The sequence below is a fragment of the Tachyglossus aculeatus genome, chromosome 23 (genome assembly GCF_015852505.1).
Source record: "Tachyglossus aculeatus isolate mTacAcu1 chromosome 23, mTacAcu1.pri, whole genome shotgun sequence".
NCBI lineage: Eukaryota > Metazoa > Chordata > Mammalia > Monotremata > Tachyglossidae > Tachyglossus > Tachyglossus aculeatus.
The window spans coordinates 15,425,096-15,438,662 of NC_052088.1; positions in this window are offsets into that span (position 1 = coordinate 15,425,096).

Here is a 13,567-nt window from a genome sequence, read left to right on the forward strand (position 1 = left end):
GAGCTGGCAAGGGAACAGTGAGTGGTTGGAGGGAGGGAGAGTGGTAAATTTTCCTCATTTCCACCCAGTCTGGGACTCATGGCCTTGGGGCAGCAACTATACCTTGCGGGCGGGGGGAAGGACCAGCAGACCAGAGACACACTGCCTTCGTTAGCGAAAATCATTGTTTTATAGCCTCCTGTTATCTTCCTTCCATGCTCAGTTGCCAATCAGTCAGTCAGTGGCATTTGTGGAGCGCTTACATTGTGCAGAGCATCATACTAAGCATTCTACAATACAGTCGACAGACACAATCCTTGCCCTCAAAGCGCTTACAAGTCTAATAGGGGAGAATAAGAGACTTTAGTTCTATTTAGTGTTTTTATTGCCACAGCATTTGACATTACTCTTCTCCATCTCCTCTTCTCCTGAGAGGGATGAGTGGGAAGGGGCGCAGGTATTATTATCCCCATATTACAGATGGAGAAACTGAGGCATGTGGTGATTAACACTTGCCCAAGGTCACACAGCAAGTGGCAAGCAGAGACTGGAACACTGGTCCTCCACATTTAGTACCACGCTTTTGACACTACACCACAATGCCTTCCCTAAATCCTAGACCTGAACACCTGTTCTTCTTTGCTTGCCTCCCGAGTCCTAACTGGAAAGCTCCGTGATATCGTGGACTTGTCCACAGCTAAAAAAAAAAAAAATCTATGTACAATGGGGATAAAACTCCTGCTCTCCCTTTCTCTCAGAAGGGGATCCCAGGATGCGACAGGGACTGTGTCTGATAGGATCATCTTGTATCTTCCCCAGGACTTAGCACACAGTACGCACTTAACATATACCCTAATTCTTCCTCTTATGAGGTGGTAGTGGTGGGCTCAAGATCTTGGCTGATCCTGAGCTTGGGACTCTTGGCAGACATCCTCCTGATTTATCAGGGGACGACGGGAACAGAATGGGTTCAACAGAAGAGCAGTCAACAGAGATGCTCCCCGGTTCCAAGGAACTTTCTGTTCGCCTCCAACATCTAAAATCTGGTCCAATGTGCCAGAAGCCATCTGCCACGGGTCAGGATTCTCCACCCTCGGTTCTCACAGAGCCTGAACCACTGCCCCACCGCTCTTGGTGTTTGAGCAACAGACCACAGGCCTGGGGCCCGGATTCTTGGGGAACTTCGATAACTGCCACTCGGAAACACGACCCAAAAGTGGCCCGGGTCCAGAAACTTTCAGGCAGAGCTGACCCGGGGTCTGACCATGGATGTCTGGCTATTGCAGCCTCTACGGGGCTGGAGGGCTCACAGAGTTCCTTCTCTGCTTAGAGGAAGGGTGGAGAGAGAAGCCTCAGAGAGACTGGGCCTATTCTGATCCACTACCTCTCACTGGCACAGTCGAAGGCATTTTTCAGGGCAGGTGGGCGGGGGGGAGGAGAATTCAGCTTCTATTTCCAGCTTCACTTTACTCAGCCTTACAAGAGGGAGGTGTCAGGTAACTGTCCGTATCATGGGATTCGTCAAGTCTTGGGAACACCAAGGGTTTCCACCTTCGGGATCCCAGGAGGCTCATCCTCTCTGTTGGCTTGCTCCTTCCCCAGTTTGTCGGGCAGGTTAGGACTCATCCAGGAGCACCAGTGAGGGTCCCGGCCCTGGTTACACAGCTAAAGGTGGATTTTTGAGCGATGGGTTGGGGAGCCAAGACTCCTCAAGGCTGCTTCCACCTCTGCCCCCCACCTGCTGCCCAAGCTCTACTTCACAGAGGCTGAGGTTGCCTCAGGCCTCTGGTGGCCCCCTGGATGGATGAGGGGTGGGCCTAAAGCTGTTCTTTGGTGAAACCCACATCGGTAGCTCCACCATTCATTCATTCATTTATTCAATCGTATTTATTGAGCACTTACTGTGTGCAGGGCACTGTACTAAGCGCTTTCACCACTCACCTGCCCAAGAGCCAGCCAGGCGCAGGAGGGCATGGAAGGCCGGGCCGCGGGAGGCCGCGGACGGCCAGGTGGCAAGAGACCACAGAGGACCGGGACGAGGGAGCCCGATGCCGGAACTGGCTAAAGACAATGAGGGAATGAACCAGAGGATGAACAAAGAGTTGGGGTGAAAGGTATCTCCTATGTAACCCAAGATCCCGAGTTTCCTGGCCACTGCTGACTGGGCTTCAAGCCCCACAGGCTGCAATATTCTGAAATCCAGTCACTCGCGCACACGCCGCCTTCCCTCCCTCCCACCCCTGCTCCGTCTTCAACCTTAGGTCATTCATTCATTCATTCAATCATATTTATTAAGCGCTTACTGTGTGCACAGCACTGCACTAAGCGCTTGGGAAGTACAAGTCGGCAACATATAGAGACGGTCCCTTCCCAACAACGGGCTCACAGTCTAGAAGACGGGCTCACATCAACACCAACTTGCTGGGCCTCTGATCAATTCACCACCATCACTTAAAGTGGCCACTCAATTCTCCTTGAATAACCTGATTCTCTACTGGTCCTGAATACTTGGTTCCTTCAAAATGGGACGGGCACTTAGGTGTAGCCGATATATATACACGCATATATGTATATACATATTTGTGTGTATATACACCCATGTATGAAAAATGTGCAACAGTTGTACTCTATTTATTAAGCCAAGAAAATATTTAATAAAATATTAACATGGTGTTGTGGATGGTAAACTGTGTCTGCTTAGCTGGAACAAAATGTAACAGAGCTAACATTTTATGTTCTTAACATATTTGGAAATTCTCTCACTGAACGTTTATTTCACACAGAAGCCTGGTTTGCTGCGGGGGAAAACTAAGGCTCCAAGAGTGTAGCAGTCTGAGGTGGGAATATTCAGCTTTCGGCTTCGTTGCAAAAGCAGTTTACTTGAAAATGACATGTAGGCTGTATTTTGTTTATCTAAGCAAATAAAGACATCCTGAGAAGACTGGTGTAGTCATTGAAAAGGAGCTCCTCTGCCTGCAGCTCTCTGCACAAACTAACCCCAAACCATCCCCTTCTCTCTCAAGGGGGCTTGAGTGCCAATGACAGCCAAAAGGGGTCAATTTGTGGAGGAGTCGGGGGTGGAGAAGTTCAGCTACTCGGGCTACAAGAAGCTGTGCCCCCGGCCCAGATGTTGATTGGCCACAGCCCCCAAGAGTGGCGGAAATGTAAAAACGCAGAGGGGCTCGGTGGGGGTGGGAGGCGGCAGCTGGAAATGTTCCACGAGGGATCGGCGATATCGGCAACTTGTAGAAAAACAATTATGGGAAAGGGGTAAATCTCACTTAGACTGGGAGCCCCATGTGGGACCTGACGGTCTTGTATCTACCCCAGCGCTTAGTCTAGTGCTTGGCACGTAGTAAGTGCTTAACAAACACCAAAATAAGAATTATCATGGTTATCATCATCATTATTATTATCATTTTTAACTCCAGCGCCTACTGGATGATAAAGAGCCCTGGCTATGGGGGGTCGGAGGTGGGGTTGTCACCAGGTCCATCGTCAGTGAAAGGTGTGGACCTTTGGTAGTAGCAAGACCTTTTGGGAGCAATACCACAGCTCCACAACCTAACTCCCAACAGGCCTGCAAATGGGTGTGGTCCTCGGGCTGAGAACCCAAAAGAGGAGACCACAACGAAAGGGAAGACAACTCCATTGGCGGGCAGAATCTTCATCCCTTCAGTCCCGGGAATTGTGCGGATAAAGGCCGGCTTTCTTTCCCTCCCTTCTCCCTCTCTCTATCACCTCAGTCTTTTCCCCAAATTAGCATCTTTCTGACTACCAACCAACAGCATCCGAGCCCATCGCCCTCCCACTCGTCGACCCCAAAGAGGCCAGATTGGCTTGGACAGGTGCAACTGACCAGCCCAATTCCCCTGGCTACTGCCCCGGACTACCCAGGTGTGACACAATGAGCACGGCAGGACCCTGTTCAGAGCCTATGGTCCATTAGACTCAATCAATAGAACTTGCTGAACGCTATTCCCAGCAGATCACTGTACTATGGGCTTAGGAGAGCATAAGAGGTATAGGAGACACGATCCTTGCCCATAAGGAGTTTACACTCTAAATGGGGAAACGGATTCATGACAATTTATAGCTAAGAGGAAGAAGTGTCGAAACTTAGAAACAACTCCTTTTCCCCCTCCTTCCTATCTGTAAATTTAGTGACCCTCTTCCTGCTACATTGAGGGCTCCCTGAGGGCAGGGATCGTGTCTGCTGATTCTACTGTACTTTCCAACTGATTAGTGCAGTGCTCCTCACATATGTCAATCAATCTGTTGATTGATTGAAATAGAGTGGGTCACTTGATAAGTGTAAAAGTGCAACAAGTTGCGAGTGCAATTTGCTATAAAGAGTGTAGGCGGCACAGACCTGGACGTGGCTTATCTCCCAATCCAAAAATGGTAGCAGTAACGAGACAAACTCTCCACTATTGCAACTCTCCCTTCTTCTTTGGCCAATAACCCCTACATGCTGCCTTCCCACTCAAACACCAGACCCCCTTTCCGTCCGAGTAACCCGTCTGTCCCTTTGAAGCACAAGGGATTTGTTTCATGATCCAGAGAAGAGCCAAAGTTCACGTGCACTGGCAAACCAGTCCCGCACATGGACAAAGACGTGCTCGTCTGGGGGCTGGGGAGTGGCCAGCTCCTGTCCCAGGCGCCTCAGTATCAGGAACTCTCACCGCTTCCTCTCCACTAGAGGAAACAATATATTTTGGAAAAAAAAAAAAAGAGCGATGGCTGGCCCTTTTCATGATTTTCCTTTTAATTTTTGTTGAAAATGGGGCTGTGTTCTCTTGATCCTTCAAACAAATCCAGGGGAAGTGGATGTGAACAAGCTTCTCTAAGCATCCCCCAGGGGACCGCTATGTTTGGAGCGTGATGTGGGAAAACACTGGGCACATCCATGGCTTTGTCAGGCTGCCTCAGCGCGTTCTGCAGCAGGAAGTGGGGCGTGAACATGAGCTTATGTAAGAGAAAGTGATGGAGTCACAGCCTTTGAACGTGAGGATTTCACTTGCTCCCTGCTTTCAACAGACGATAAAAGAGTTGGGAGAGTACACTCTGATCCGGAACCAAACAAGACCTTCGGCCAGCATCCTTGCTGGTTGGAAATACCCAAGGTCCGGCCCCTGGGAAGGGTGGTGGGGAGATGACTGGGCCAATGAGAACAGGACACTAAAGATAAGGTATTTTGTCAATTAACAATCAGTTAATCAACAGAATTTACTGGCTGCATACTATCAATCAATCATATTTATTGGGTGCTTATTGTGGGCAGAGCACTATACTAAGCATCTGGGAGAGTACGCTATAACAGAGGTGGTAGACACATTCCCTGCCCACAACAAGCTTACAGTCTAGAGGGGGAGACCGACATTAATATAAATAAATTATAAATATGCACATAAGTGCTGTGAGGCTGAAGAAGGGGTGAATAAATGGTGCAATTCCAAGTGACACTAAAGGGAGTAGGAGAAGGGAAATGAGGGTTTCGTCAAGGAAGGCCTCTTGACCTTCTTTTAATAGGTAACATTAAAGATGTGCTTTTAATAAGGCTACTCTACTGTGTGCAGAGACCCCGTACTAAGCGCTTGGATAGGTACAACTGTATTACTAGACAAAATACCTGCCTAGAGGAACTTACAGTCTAGCAGGAGACACAGACACTGAAATAAATCACGGATACAGAAGAGGGAAAAGGAAATATGTATATACTAGACAAAATACCTGCCTAGAGGAGCTTACAGTCCAGCAGGAGACACAGACACTGAAATAAATTATGGATACAGAAGAGGGAAAAGGAAAGATGTATATGAATCTAGGTTTAAGCGATAGGGGTACTTAAGATATTTACAGAAGAGCTATGGGAGGTTGGAGACTCTCAGTTCTGAAGAAACATTTTCTACTGGGGTACGTAAGGTATTTACAGAACAGCTATGGGAGGTTGGAGACTATCAGCCCTGAAGAAACGTTTTCTACCAACAGTAGGAAACAGTCTTTCATGGAGCACACCTAAGACATTTTGCAAGTGAAAGTTCTATAAAATTTGGCAAAATGCTGGTAAGCAAATGGTTGCCAGGTAAGTTATCTCCCCCTAAGGCAAGTTGCCTTTTGGTTAATGACTTTGTTTCACCACCTAGAGAAGGGGACTATTCACACTGTCTGTTCCCTCTGAGATGAGAGAATTAATGAGGTAAATCTGCTAAGAAGCCTGAGTTCCTCGGAGGCAGGAACAGTATTATTTCTCATTGCTGACAGCTTTATCCTCACTTGGTTGTGCATAATTGGGTGAAGAGAGCAGCTTATCTAAAGCAGCATGTTTACTAATTCAGAATAATAATGTAGAACTGCGATGGGGGGTGTGTTGCCATCTTGTACTTCCGAAGCGCTTAGTACAGTGCTCTGCACACAGTAAGCACTCAATAAATACGACTGAATGAATGAATGAATGTTTCTTGAGAGCCAGAAAAAAAGCCTGCCCACCTCCATCGCCATCTATAACAGATCATTAAAAACGTTCAACAACAATGACCAGGTCCTTTTGTGAAGAGAATTTTAAAAACAGTAACAAGGTTGCCTAGAGGATTAAGTGCTACCAATTATGGAACCAGAAACCTAGTACCTAGAGGTTCACCTACACAAAGGGATTGTTTGTGGCCCCGCAGCAGTAATTTACTAAGGGTTAATCTAGAGGCTAGAAAAATTTCACACAGATTCCAAATGTATTTAACTTACTCCTAGGGAATAGCTTAATGATTAAGACTGCATGGGGAGAAAGGAGTGTCAATTTTTTTAAAATGGTAGACTCCACATTTGTCTTCATGACCTTATTTTATTATCATTTCTCTTGCTTTACTCTGGGTCCAGTGAGTAGTTATTTTTTTCCTCAAGCTGGAGGTAATTTATCTCCCCATTAGTGGGGATATTTAGCTTCTGCTTTTTAGTCCACATCAGGAAGAGGCTTATTACAATAAAGTTGTAAACCAAACATCTCCGCTGTAACCCTGTTCTCCCCCACATGCAGTGCTATTAATTTGTTGGGTTCTTTTTTTTTTCTTTTCATTGATTGCCCTACTTTTACATGTAATTAATAACACAGAGCATGTAGGTGGTTGGCTGTTTCCTAGCAGAGCTGAGATTGTTACAGATCCGGGAGTAACTAACATATGCTGTTTAGTTATGGAGTGCACTCCATTTTACAGATGAGGTAACTGAGGCCCAGAGAAGTGACTTGCCCAAGGTCACACAGCAGGCAAGGTGGTGGAGCAGGGATCAGAACCCAGGTTCTGTCTCCCAGGCCCGTGCTCTATCCACTAGGCCACACTGCATCATGGAGAAGCAGCGTGGCTCAGTGGAAAGACCACGGACTTTGGAGTCAGAGGTCATGGGTTTAAATCCCAGCTCCACCACTTGTCAGCTGTGTGACTTTGGGCAAGTCACTTCACTTCTCTGGGCCTCAGTTCCCTCATCTGTAAAATGGGGATGAAGACTGTGAGCCCCACGTGGGACAACCTGATTACCTTGTATCCCCCCAGCGCTTAGAACAGTGTTTTGCACATAGTAAGCGCTTAATAAATGCCATTATTATTATTATTATTATTATTATCTATTCACCCAAGAAAGCCCATTACCCACTTATCTCTATTAGCAGCCTTTTAATCCACACCTACAAATATTCCTTCGAAGACCCCCTTCCAGAGTTACATAACATAATCACTTTAGTCCAGCTATCCTGTAGTTAAAAAAACAAACAAAAAAACCCAACTCTACCCCCACCTCACCCCACACAAACCCACACTGAAATTCACCCAGGACCAAATCTGAAACGTAGTAAGGGGTGAGGAGAGGAAAAAAGGAACAGGAGATTTTGGCTTTTCCCAGTCACTTTCAGTCCCAAGAGAGAGTCTCCATCCCTCTACTCTTTGGGGATTTCAAACATGCAGAGGCTCTTGTATTTCTGCAATAGTTCATTTTTGGTTCGGACTTGCTCCCTTAAACTCTGTAGTTGCTGCTGTTGCTGCTCTGGACTCAAGTTGATGCCAGGCACCTGGTATACTCAGCCCAGACTAGATAGCCTCCCAGAGGGTGTTCAGTACAGAGTCCTGCGTACAAACGATGCTCATAAATTGCCTGACCGATGCTTCCTCTCATTTCCACAACCAATTAGCACACTCCATGACTTACCCACCAAGTGCTGTCATTCACAGCCCAGCCCCCAGCCCCTAGCCGGGGCACCATCTCACCATTGCCCCGTGATGGGCAGCTACTCCAACGCATCCATCCCCCAGGAGATGGGACTGTAATTAGTATTATCATTATCATCCCCGCTGCCAGGTAGCAAGGAGGAAAGTTTATTTTGTTGTCAGGGTATTGAGTAGCTTCGGCAAAAACAGGCGAACATGAGGATTCGAATAAGCAAGTTTCAAGTTCCCTACTGAACGCTGCCCAAACGTGAAAAAGCAGCAGCGGAACAGGCCACAGCCAGAATGGGCAGAGGAAGGCCTCAGTAATAATAATAATAATAATGATGGCATTTGTTCAGTACAGTGCTCTACACACTGTAAGTGCTCAATAAATACGATTGAATGAATGAATTTGTTAAGCGCTTACTATGTGCAAAGCACTGTTCTTAGCGCTGGGGGGGATACAAGGTGATCAGCTTGTCCCAAGTGGGGCTCACAGTCTTAATCCCCATTTTACAGATGAGGGAACTGAGGCTCAGAGAATCAATCAATCAATCAATCAATCGTATTTATTGAGCGCTTACTATGTGCAGAGCACTGTACTAAGCGCTTGGGAAGTACAAATTGGCATCACATAGAGACAGTCCCTACCCAACAGTGGGCTCACAGTCTAAAAGGGGGAGACAGAGAACAGAACCAAACATACCAACAAAATAAAATAAGTAGGATAGAAATGTACAAGTAAAATAAATAAATAAATAAATAAATAGAGTAATAAATATGTACAACCACACATACAGAGAAGTTAAGTGACTTGCCCAAGATCACACAGCACACATGTAGCAGAGCCGGGATGAGAACTGTGAGTCCACTGTTGGGTAGGGACCATCTCTATATGTTGCCAACTTGTACTTCCTAAGCGCTTAGTACAGTGTTCTGCACACAGTAAGTGCTCAATAAATATGATTGAATGAATGAATGAGAACTATGACTCCCAAGCCCGTGCTCTTTCCACTGAGCCACGCTGCTTCCCAAGTTGCCACCAGTTGATGGCTCGGGGTTGGCCTCAACCACTCTCATCTACGGGACTCTGGACTGAGCGGTCTGACTCGACTGACTCGAGAACGATCGTGTCGGTAATAATAATGATATTCGTTAATCACTTTCTCTGTGCCAAGGTCTGTGCTAAGCATCGGGTTTGACACCAGATAACCAGAAGGCACAGTTCCCATCACACACTGGGTTTCCAATCTAAGAGGAATTGAGAACAGGTATTTTTCTTCTCATTTAACAGATGAGGAAACTGAGGTTCAGAGAGGTTATGGGACTAGCCCAAGGTCACAGCAGAGCTGAGATTAGTAGCAGTAAAGATATTTCTTGAGCACATGGATCTTGGGGCTCCTGACTCCCAACCCCAGACTTCTGCTACTAGGCCCCCCTGCCCACCTCTGACATAAGGAGCTTACAATCTAGCAGACACTGAAATAGAAGGAAAAGCGGTTATGTGGCTGAGATAGGGTAAATGAGTCAATATAGAAAGGCTTTGGGAGGCAATACTGAGGAACTGGGAGGCAATACTGAGGAACTGGGTGAGTGCACAGGGCAGGAAGAAGGCCCGGGAATGGGGAGGTCAAAGGAAATCTCAGCTGGATCTCCCCATGCTCTCATTCCTCCTTACGCTTCTCGGGCCCACTGTCCACGGCCCTGCGTGTGCAAGAGCTCCTGATAAATAGCCACGTCCATCCTGGCACGTCCGGGCGTTAGTCTCCCAGTCTGTGGACCCCCTGCAGGGTGAGGGGAAGCCCACCACCTCCAGGCCCACGCTTAAAAACTTCTCTGAGAGCGAGGAGGACACAGACCTTGTCCGGTCTGAGGCCTAGCGAAGCCAGCTGCTGGAAGAAACTGGAGAAGATGGATTTTGCCTTCTTCTGGAACAGACAGGATAGCAAGATCCCGCCCATCCAGCTGCAACCGTCCCTTCCCCAACCTCTCCTCGAAGATGGGGGGAGGGTGGCTCTGCCCTCCCCTCTGCTCCCCTTCCCCTTTCACATCCCACCTCCTTGATTTAAATGGAGATCAGGCTCCAGACCAGCAGTCTTCTGCAGACCTGCAGGATGAGTGCCTGAGCCCTGAGGTTATGGCCAAAGGAGGCATGGCTCCAAGCCTCGTCAGTCCCCGGGGTTATGCATGCTGATTCCTCGAGGCCCAGAGCACCCCAGGAAAACACGCTCCTCGGTTGAGCACAACGAACACATCTTCAGGCTATTATACCCTAGAAGCCACCTCCTCTAGGAAGCTTTCCTTAATTAACTCCTTCCACCCTGAGCCTTGCCAAGCTGACGGCCTCCAAGAGCACTGGAGTCTCTATGTCCACCTCCAGCACTAATGCAGGGATTTTGGATGATAAAGTCAATGACCCGTTATGACATTTCATTCCTATCCTTCCTGCTCCCACTCCCGATAAATCTTTTTTCTACCTCTGTCTCCCCCATTAGACTGTAACCTCCTGGTGGGCAGGAAACGTGTTTTGCTCCCGTTGTACTTTCCCCAGCTTTAATACAGTTCTTTGTACTCAGTGGGCACTCAATCACTACTCAACCCTTAGAAGAGAAGCAGCGTGGCTCAGTGGAAAGAGCACAGGCTTTGGAGTCAGAGGTCATGGGTTCAAATCCCAGCTCTGCCACATGTCTGCTGTGTGACCATGGGCAAGTCACTTAACTTCTCTGAGCCTCAGTTACCTCATCTGTAAAATAGGGATTAAGACTGTGAGCCCCCTGTGGGACAACCTGATCACCTTGTAACCTCCCCAGCACTTAGAACAGTGCTTTGCACATAGTAAGCACTTAATAAATGCCATTATTATTATTATTATTATTATTGAGAGCAGGTTACTATTTCTTCATCCATAAACTCGTCTACTTCCCATCAGATGATCTGTCAGTCATTCATTCATTCAATCTTATTTATTCAGCACTTACTGTGTGCAGAGCACTGTTGGCCAGTGACAAGCACAGGAATAAAAGAAAATAATATTCAATATCCATTGTGTACTGAGGAGGCTGATGATATAACATAACCAGGAAGGTGGGAGAGTCACCTGTGTACAATGGGACAGGCCCCACTTCCCCCAAGAAGCGTTCCCCAAGACCCCAAGCCAGATCAACACAACCTTCACTCTGAGTTTTACACCTCAATAGCATCCTCTGCCCTCATGCACACATGTATACTCAATGATTTATTCAGCCATTCCATCCTACAATAGCCATGCTACTTAATTAATGATAGTAATTATGGTATTTATTAAGTGCTTACTGTATATAATAATAATAATTTTGGTATTTGTTAAGCGCTTAGTATGTGCAAAGCACTGTTCTAAGCACTGGGGAGGATACAAGGTGATCAGGTTGTCCCATGTGGGGCTCACAGTCTTAATCCCCATTTTACAGATGAGGTAACTGAGGTACAGAGAAGTTAAGTGGCTCGCCTAAAGTCACACAGCTGACAATTGGCGGAGCTGGGATTTGAACCCATTATGTTGCCAACTTGTACTTCCCAAGCGCTTAGTACAGTGCTCTGCACACAGTAAGCACTCAATAAATACGATTGATTGATTGATTGATTGATTGACCTCTGACTCCCAAGCCGGGGCTCTTTCCAGTGAACCACGCTGCTTCTCTTTGTATGTGTCAAGCACTGTTCTAAGCCCTGGGGTCAATGCCTAGTGAATAAAGCTCAGTCTTGGGAACCAGAAGACCTGGGTTCTAATCCCAGCTCACCACATGCCTGCTGTGTGACCTTGGGCAAGTCACTTAACGTCTCTGGGCCTCAGTTTCCTCAACAGCAAAATGGGGATTCCAAACCTGTTCTCCTGCCTACTTAGACTGTGAGCCTCATGTGGGGCAGGGACTGTGTGTGACTTGATTAACCTCTATCTATCCCAGCACTTAAAACAGTGCTTGACAAATAGTAAGCATCTAACGAATACCATAAAAAATGAATCGGGTTGGATGCAGTCCCCATCCTACAGTTCTCCTGCTCCCACTATATTTGTACATTTTATATTTTGGCCTGTCTCCGTTAGACTGAAAGTCCTCTGATAGCAGGGACTGTGTCTTTTGTCCCTGGTATTCTCTCCTCAGTGCTCAGTAAAATTCTCTGCCTATAGGAGCTTCTCAGTAAAAAATCATGGATTGATTAGTTAGAAAACTCTGAAAAGACTAGGCAATCATCCATCCTCAGTGATTTAGTTTTTCCACTAGATAACCCTTCCAGCTCTCGGATGCTGGGACTCTCACACCTGGGGAGAACAAGAACAAGCCCACAGGGGCAGCAAGAGTCGTTATTATTAATAATAATATTATACTTATTAATAATATTAACACTTATTAATGATGCTGCTATTATTATTGATAATAATAGTGATATTTATAAAGCTCTTACCATGTGCCAAGCACTGTACTCAGCGCTGGAATAAGTATAAAATAATCATGTCCTACATGGGGCTCACAGCCTAAGAGGGAGAACAGGTATTTAATCTCTACTTTGCTGATGAGGGAACTGAGGCACAGAGAAGTTAAGTGACTTGCCCAAGGTCACACAGCAGACAAGTAACAGGGCTGGGAGCTCAGGTCCTCTGATTCTCAGTCCTGTACTCTTTCCCTGAAGCCACTTTCCATTTTGTTTGGAGCCAGACCCCGGGAGAGTGGCGGGAGGCGGGCAGGGGAGGTCGAATGAGGCATCTGCTTAATCAGAACTGATATATGTGTTAATAAACATAATCAAACTGTTTCTTCAGTTTCCTCTTCAGAGGATTCCAAGATGCTTTAACTAAGAAATAGAATATTGACTTGGTGCCTCAATAGTGGCAGCTCTAACCAATAGCTTTATTTCGGGACTGCCAAGTGGCCTAGCTGAGTAAGCCAGACATTCATTCATTCATTCATTCAATCGTATTTATTGAGCGCTTACTGTGTGCAGAGCACTGTACTAAGTGCTTGGGAAGTACAAGTTGGCAACACATAGAGACGGTCCCTACCCAACAGTGGGCTCACAGTCTAGAAGGGGGAGACAGAGAACAAAACAAAACATATTAACAAAATAAAATAAATAGAATAAGTATGTACAAGTAAAATAAATAAATAAATAGAGTAATAAATACATACAAACATATATACAGGTGCTGTGGGGAAGGGAAGGAGGTAAGGCGGTGGGGATGGAGGGGGCTCAGTCTAGGACATAATAATAATAATAATAATAATAATAATAATAATGTTGGTATTTGTTAAGCGCTTACTATGTGCAAAACACTGTTCTAAGTGCTGGGGTATGAGTCTTTGGATAGATTGGTGTGTGTCAGGGACAGGCACAGTCTGAATCCTGAACAGGTCCAGTCCCCAGAG